Below are 9,085 nucleotides of genomic sequence, written 5' to 3'. Positions count from 1 at the left end.
AAAAAGGCAACTGCTGGGGAACAGCAGCTGGAGGAGAGGAGTGAGAATATGTGAGAGAAACAACTCTGCTGACACCAAGGTCAGTGAAGAAGGAGGGGGAGGAGGTGCTCCAGGCGCCAGAGTGGAGATTCCACCTGTAGCCCATGGAGGACCCCAAGCCAGAGCAGGTGGAGACACCTGAAGGAGGCTGTGGCCCGTGGGAAGTCTACGCTGGAGCAAGTTCCTGGCAGGACCTGTGGCCCTGTGGAGAGAGGAGCCCAGGCTGGAGCAGGTTTGCTGGCAGGACTTGTGACCCCGTGGGGGACCCACGCTGGAGCAGTCTGTTCCTGAAGGTGTGCACCCTGTGGGAGAGACTCACGCTGGAGCAGTTCGTGAAGAACTGCAGCCCGTGGGAAGGACTCACGTTGGAGAAGTTGGTGGAGGACTGTGTCCTGTGATAGGGACCCCAGGCTGGAGCAGGGGCAGAGTGTGAGGAGTCCTCCCCCTGAGGAGGAAGGAGCGGCAGAGACAACGTGTGATGAACTGACCACAGACCCCATTCCCTGTCCCCCTGTGCTGCTGGGGGGAGGAGGGACAGAAAATGGGAGTGAAGTTGAGCCTGGGAAGAAGGGAGGGGTGTGGGGGAGGTGTTTTAAGATTTGGTTTTATTTCTCATTACCCTACTCTATTTTGTTTGGTAATAAATTAGATGAATTTTTTCTAAGTAAGTCAAGTCTGTTCTGCCCGTGACAGTAACTGGTGAGTGATCTCTCCCTGCCCTTATCTCCACCCACGAGCCTTTCGTTACATTTCCTCTCCCCCGTGCAGCTGAGGAGGGCAGCGATAGAGCAGCTTTTGGGGCACCTGGCATCCTGACAGGGTCAACCCACCACAGTACTGAGTATGTGAGTTTCCTGGGGTTAACCTATCCATACGTTTTTTTCCCTTGACCATAACAAAAACTGAATATGGGAAGGAGAACTGCAAAATAAGTAAGTTGCAAGTCTTCAATTTTATTGCAAACAGATAGAAATCTTCTGAAGGTCAGACTTGTGTGGAATAATTTAGAAGGAGGAAGGGCATAAGTTTTCATCGGCACTGGACACTGTTCAAAATATGTCTTGCCCTACTGCAAGAAATTAGACTGATCTTCTGTAAAGAAAAGATAGTGTAGAAGTAGTTATAAATTTTAAAAGGGAGCTAGAAGTCCTAAGTAAAAATCTTTGTATGTTTTTATACCTGCAGTCAATTTATCTCAATTGGCACAGTTGAGCAGTGAGGTGTAGCTGAAAATATATGATGGAATGTCCTTGTACATTCATTTTTGTGGAGAACTCGAGCATGTGTACTAATGAGTGCCCTCTTTGCCAGCAAATGCAGCTGCATTTACTGATAATTTTATCTAGAACCAAATTCAACACTTACTAGACACACTGTCAGGAAATATAAAAATTAGTAATGGACGCAAACATTAGATATTCTTCTAAGACTGTATTCTAAATAAAAAAAATCCAGACGATAGCTGCAGTTAAAGTTTACTCATCTGAGCTTAATTTCCAAACTTGTGCAATTTATCCCTCTACACTTTAAAAGGTCACTATGCTTTTTTTCAGCTTAATAGAAGATCGGTGTGAATGCATTGCTTTTCTGGAAGTAGTTGCTCCCGAGTGCTGTAAATATTAATTTACTTTGCAATATGAGTTTTGAGGGAAATTGTAAGACTTTGCTATGTGCTCTGGAGGTTATGTTTTCTGGGATCATTTCCTTCCCAAAATGCAGAAAAGCAATATTGCAAAGATTTCATTCAGAGTTATTCTGGGCAGCCGTATAGAAAAGGAAATTCCTCCTCATTCTCTCTGAGAGCATCTAGTTTTGTTTATCTTCAGTAACATCTAACAAAATAAATTACCAAATCATGAAATGTTCAAACCAACTACTTTTTTTTTTTCTTCATTTATTTGATACAAGAAAGCATACTGTTGAAAACCACAACTACATACTAATAAAATTGAAATGCAGGTGCTGATTTTTGGTTAATAATACCAAGTTGGTAAATGCTAATAATAACTAGTGTGAGATTTGTGTTATTTAAAACAATAGTAAGAAACAGGATGAAATATTGTGTGCAAACCAATATTATTTAGCTATATTATACCTATACCCCATATATTAAGGGACAGCTATATGTTTTATGATCTAATTTAGGAGAATTGCAACTTACATGAAACAGAGATAACAGTAATTTTTCTCTTAGAGGCCTTCTGTGGTGGGCTGCCATTGGCTGGCCCCCAGACCCCCACCCAGCCGCTCTCTCACTCTCCTTTGTCAGCAGGACAGGGGTAGGAAATCAGATGAAAAAGTTGATGGGTCAAGATAAAGACAGGGACGTCACTTACCAGTCATTGTCCCAGGGAAAAGAAACTCAACTTGGGGAAAATTAATTTAATTTGTTAAAAACTAAAATGGAGTTTGGGTGGTGAAGAACAAAGACAAAACCTAAAATACCTTCCCATCACTCCCCACTTCTTCCCAGTTTCAACTTCACTCCTTCGTTCCCAGCTTCTCCAAGCAGCACAGGAGGATGAGGAATGGGGCTTGTGGTCTGTTTGTAACGCACTGTCTCCGCCGTTCCTTCCTCCTCACACATTCCCCCGGCTCCAGCGGGGCTCTCCACACGCAGCAGTTCCCCAGGGACTATCCGCCTGCTCCGGCATGTGGTCCTCCACAGGCTGCAGGGTGGGTACCTGCCTCGGTGCCTGGAGCACCTCCTCACCCTCCTCCTCTGCCTTTGGTGTCTGCGGGGTTGATTCTCACATGTTTTTTTTCTTCATTCCTCACATTGCTGGGTGACAGTTTTCCATTTCTCAATGATGCTTTCACCCAGACACACCAGCTTGGCTGAGAGGCTCAGCCATGCCCTGCAGTGGGTCCATCGAAGCTGGCTGAAACTGGCTATGTCCAGCACAGATCAGCCCCAGCCTCTCTTCACAGAGGCCACCCCTGTAGTCCTCGCACCCCACTGCCAACATCTTGACACTTAAACCCAATACAACTTCTCTAGTTTTGTCCTGTCACCTTCAAGTAGGTCTTCCAACTTCATATTTTATGTTAAATGAATCAAGGAGAGCACATGTTGAATTATGGAAGAGATGCACTCTACATAGAGCAAAGTGAGTTTGTCTCCTCTCAAATCAAACAGAAGACTGCATACAGTTTTGACGTAGTATCAAAAATAGCTAGGCTTGAACAGCATATGGGGCTGCTCCTATTCGATTCTCAGTCTAGCATCAGTCATGGGTGATTTTTACATTTTGGATAGGTAAACAATTGCTATTTCATCTTCCTCTTCCTTTTACATTTCAGACTGTGCTGGTTTACAACATAAATTAGAACCGATTGGGGGAAAATGCTGGTGGAGGTGGGAGAATTGTGTTGAGAGAAGAAACACTGAAGACATATCAGCTGAGGTCCACTCCTCAAAGGTCTGTTCTACATCAGAATAAATATTGTTTAAAAGTTCTTGAGACCAAAATTTTATGCCTAAGACATGAAGAACACCAAATGTAAGCACAGCTCAATGCACTCCTCAGCACTGTTTTCAAAATAAACAGACTTCAACTATAGCAGTGCACTAGGACTACTTGACATACAAAAAGATGATGGAGGAAAAGAGCTGTCCACCTTTCCACTTTGGTGATTGAATTAAAATACATTGGACTTAATCAGAGAAACTCTTAAATTGAACTGCAGAAGTCCTGCTGCTGTAAGAACAATGGGTAAAATAGACAAAGAGAACAGCAAATAGGAGAGAATTTTGCCTAAAATAAATAAATTAAGATAGTATTTAAACAGCAGTACAGAGAAAATGATTAATTTACAAGCCTTATCCTATTCTTTTTTTAAGGTTCCTATTATAACTGTGATATTCTGATAATCCTAAATGTTGCTGTGTTCAGAAGTTTTTAACCAGCATAAGAGTATTTTTGTGTTTGCAATTTTAATTTATAAGCTAAAAGGGCTCCTTTTTAGTTTTACAGGCTTCCCCAGATCTGTTCACTTTTTTGGTCCATAACTCTTTCTGTAATACTATTAGTTTTATTTCATACTTATACCACTTTTATATCTTAAAATGCCATTTCTAAACAAAAGTGCATTGCACTGGGGAAAAAAATGAAGGTAGATAACATAATGAGGCAATATTTCTGAGAAACTGAGAAATCAAGAATAACTATGGAATTGAGTTATATATTAAATTAAATCTTAAGTGCTAATTATATTTAAAATTATATTTAAAATATAAAATACGTATGAAATATGCCCAAAGTTTGCAGAATTCACCATCATAGATTCGCATATTTCTATAATGCAAATCCAGAGATCTAAGTTGTAAAGTTTCATCATGTTTCCATTGATTTAAAAAATCATTTTGCATTTAATTTCTGTTTCTCAAGCAGTTACGTCACCTCTGACATTTCAAGAAGTGACATGAAAGCAACATGCTACAATGGCTTCTGCTGTTCTTGAAGGTCAATATTTTCTGTAAACAGTGAATGCTGGATAGAAAGTGATTGTTATAGCCTTGGCTGTGGCTGAAGGATTCTTTGGTTTTGTTCATCATTTGCCATTTTCCAGCCACTCACATCACACTCTACAGGAGCAAGAGCACCTAGGGATCTACAATCTCAGACAGTTTCTCTGCATTAGCAATAGATAATGTTGTGGCTGCCACAAATAAAATTGTCAATTTAGTCTATGTAGAGAAGGTAGTAATTGCTTGCTGCCTATGCGTTTAATTATTTGCATGTTTAGATTCACAAACCCCATTCTTTAATCAGACATAAATATATATTTATTATGGAAGTATTTCTTCAAGGTTCTATCTGAACTCTTCTGCAAGCTCTGATTCACAGCACTGCACTCTGGTCACTCATTCATAAATAGTTTCTCTGGTAGGTTGTCCTCTTTAGCTCTCCAATTTTGCTAAGTCTGAAGATTTGGGAGTCTGCTGTGATCATTCATGAGATGCAAAAAGTAAGGTGCTTTCTTTCCCTTCCTGCACTTACATAACTCTCTACTCATTCAATTGCTTTCAGAATTACAGTGTTGCAGACTTGACTTTGATTATGCTAAAAATTGTATAATCACTAGACTTTACAGAAGCTGAATCTCAGTAATTAAGCTTGACATTATAAAGTCATACAATACCAAATAATCATGGTTAAATTGTGATGAACATATTATTATATTATATATTTCATGTTTATTAAAATAATTCAGGTAAATAGGAATCTGGATAATATGGTGACAGTAAAATAATTCATACTAAGATGTCATAATGTCATTTCCACAGGTGAAACTGAGTTAAAGAAACAAAACAAGATAGCTCTTATAGCTTACAGTAGTATAACTTTTCCACTAAAATCTGACACCTATGGACACTGTTTACCCCTTGTAAAAGATTTATTTCCAAATTACTTGTTTATTTAATTTCTATTTCACAAGCTTGTGGTAGCAATATGGAATCAATGACTACAGAAAACAGTATATAGATTTCAGTCAGTCAATGCTGTGTTGAAACACATCTTTGCTATCATAACGGTAAGGGGGAAATCTGAAGGACTTCAAGGTACAGAATATTACAGTTAATTTGGAAAAGAAATGGTACAATGTGAAACATTTTCATTTATATCGAAAACAGATAAATAGTCCTGACTGTAAAAAACAGTCATGGAATACAAATATGAGGACTTAAAATAGTGGGTGTATATTTTTTGTGGTGTACACAGCTAGCAATCAATACCTGTCTGTTTATACCCATGCATATGGTTTTCCAATTTGACCCAAAAAATTAACTCAATCTAAAATTGTATTGTGTAGTATCTTTAGATATGTTAGCCTATACAGATTTTGTCCCTATATATAGCTGTAAAGTCATAAGCTGAGAGAAAATAGAAATTAATATCTTATTATTCAACATGTGTGTTTATATTTATACTGCAAAACTATACAATTTCTTACACACAGACTAGAAGACAGCAAGGGTGGGTTTTGTATTTTTTTTTTCCTTTCATCACTTAAAGATTACAGTTGGTTGTTGGTTTTTTTTTTTTTTTCTTCTATTTCTACCACAGATCTCAAAGAGTAAACATATTGGTTTTTATCTAACGTGTTTTTGCTGAGATTGATTCCAAGTTCATTTTTTTCATTGTCGTTCAAAGTAAATATGAAATTAATAAATCTGAGAATAGCACAAAGATTGTTGAAATGTTGGGTGATGAGGAAGATAAGACTGATTTATAGATGATCTTTTGTTCTAGAAAGAGCAACTGAATACAGTGAGGGTTCTTAAATTTTTTCCTAATAGATCTGAAGATGTACACTGCAAATGACATGTCAATAAACAAATAGACTACTGGTCTAACCAGTGGGGCAATTCTGACATTGCCAGAAAGTAATTTGGTTATTTAAATTGTAAATTGTATTGTCTAGAATGCTTATAAACTTTGTACATATATTAAATAAGTTGAGTCAGTGTCAGCTTTCATTAGGGAAAGGGAACTCAATAAGGGAACTAAAGATTGAATATGTCCTCATTTGAGATGAGTAATTAGCTAATTCCATCCATGACAGAGCAAAGAAAAATTCACATCGAATCTAAAATCTAATGAGTCAAACATTACAAGAACCTACTAAATTAATCTTGCAATTGGACTACCCATCAGTATACAGAAGAGCATACTATCTTAAAATTGATTAGAGATGGTCATATTGATCAGAGAAATAAGAGCAGGTAAGCTAAAATTGTTTGACACTACCACCTCTAAGGTTAATATCCTATGAACGATGTTGCAGTGGTAGACCACCCCAAATGCACTGAAAAATAAATTATCCTAGACAAGGCAAAACACTGCAGAATACCTACATTCAAAAGCATAAATTACACCAAACATGGAGATGCAATACAAATAATTTATGTCTGGAAACTGCTTAAATGTAACAGTAGGTATTGGAATTCTGTATAAATTTATACATAACTTTCAGACTAATTTTGGGGCGAATTTAAAATAGTTGTTATACATAAGGTTCTCTGAAAATAGCCTTCTGATTGCTCAGTGTAAATAATATTTGAAACACTTGGCAGTGTTGTGAATAAAGTCTACATGAATAACGAAACCTATTGCAATTTGTAGTAAAATTTAGCTAGCTACAATGACAATGAAAAGCTAGTGCAGTTATGAATATAAATTAGATATGTTTTGCATCTTCAATCTATTAAATTGCAATAGTTTAATTACTTGTACAATAAATTACATAATTATTTAATGAGAACTGGGAGTAATTATGTTAATTGTTGCTTGCCATTGTATATCAAAAGGAGATAGTGTTTTCTTGACAAAACCACTTTGCAGAAGTATTATTTTACATGGAGGTGCCAGAGAAGATCCATAATTAAAGTAGTATCAAGATTTATATTTAAAAGGTTTTATTCAGCTGCCACTGAATTGAAGAAGTCTTTCTATTGTTTTATATGGTTGTTGGAGTGGATCCCAAATAAGATTAGAACATACTAAAACTCTTATGAATTAATTAGACAGTTCCCTCCTCTTCTATCCTTTATGTTCTTTCTCTTTAAAAATGCAGGAACATCAAATCATCAACAACAGATTTAGTAAGTGGGTAACTATCTTACAGTCTGGTAGCAGAAACAAGGCCACATTAGGGAGGGATGGGAAGTTCTAGTTAAAAGTTGCTTATCATTGTATAATACCTTAACTTCCAAACAGAAAATGTCTTAGTTTGTTAAGTCATGTATTTGTGGTTTTGGTTTTCCACACGATTGTATATTTCAGGGTTTTAGGAGAATAGCTGCAAATTCCAAGTGCCGTCTATCCAATACTGAGGGGTTTTTAAGCTTGTATTTTGTTAATCATGGCTTTTACTTCCAGGAAACTTTGAGATCCTGTTTTGAATTTTTTTCATGCAGAGTTCTTTGTGGGCCTTCTACAGCCTTTCTGGTTGGAGAGGCAATAGAATGTAGGACAATCTTTTGAGGAGGGAAGGGCTTATATATTAAACACTTCCTGGTCAAACCTTATGAACATCTCAGGTGGAAAAATGCCTAATCGTGGAACTGAACAGAACCCTAATGTGAAATAGAAAAAGTCTATTTTGGATGTGGTAGTTAGGTGAAGTTTGTGCACCCAAACCTACCTGTCACATCAGGTGAAAAGTTCAGGATGTGCGTTGTGTGCAGAAATCTTGTGTCTGATTAAAAGAAGTAGAATGAGAAAAGAAAAAGAAGAGAAGTCTTGACTGATTTTCTTTTGACAAAAAAAGATATACAGGGCTTGCAGTTACCTGGCTATTGGAGAAGTAATACTTTAAGATTCATAGCTGTTGATCTAAACCACCAGTGCAAAAGACAGTGCTAACTGCAAACTTCTCTTAGTCTCCAAGAGTTGTTGGTGCTTCAGTTGAAACATTGGGAAAGACTAAGTTTCTAATGATTTTTGGAAGCTCTAGTAGAATACGGTTGCAGAGCTAAGGCAATAGGAAGCACCACTCAATGGAGGAGATTGCCAGCTGATTGCTTGATGCCCATTGTAACATTTTAAGAAGAAAGGACAGTCTAACATCCTGCCATAGTTGTTTAGATGTAGCAAAACAGAATAAAATGGATAAAGTTTGCCAGTTTTGAGCTAAAAGAGAAGATGTTGAGCCTATTGCTAATTATTATGGTAAATGAACTTGGTCTCTCAGGACAGGGAGAATAGTTTCTTCCCTCGACACACACCTTACGAATTAAACCAGGATTAAATCCCAGTTTTGGCCTATTGAGCACAATAACCTGGTACAGATGTGCTTAGCAGGGCATGTTTTTTTGCTGACTCCCAGAGATTCAGGCTTATTTTGGAATGGTCAGGCAATGAGAAGTGAGCTAGAGGATCACAACTATATCTAACTTTCCTTAACTTTTAATATCTGGCGCATTAAAAATGTTTAAACTTTTTCTTATTTTAAGTTTAAAACTTTTTTTTTTTCCGAAATTATTTTAAGTCTAGTCGTTTGTTTTTGTTATAATGCTTTTTACTGCCCTACAGTGTAT

Source organism: Grus americana, chromosome Z, assembly GCF_028858705.1.
Source record: "Grus americana isolate bGruAme1 chromosome Z, bGruAme1.mat, whole genome shotgun sequence".
Lineage (NCBI taxonomy): Eukaryota > Metazoa > Chordata > Aves > Gruiformes > Gruidae > Grus > Grus americana.
This window is presented reverse-complemented; position numbering follows the sequence as displayed.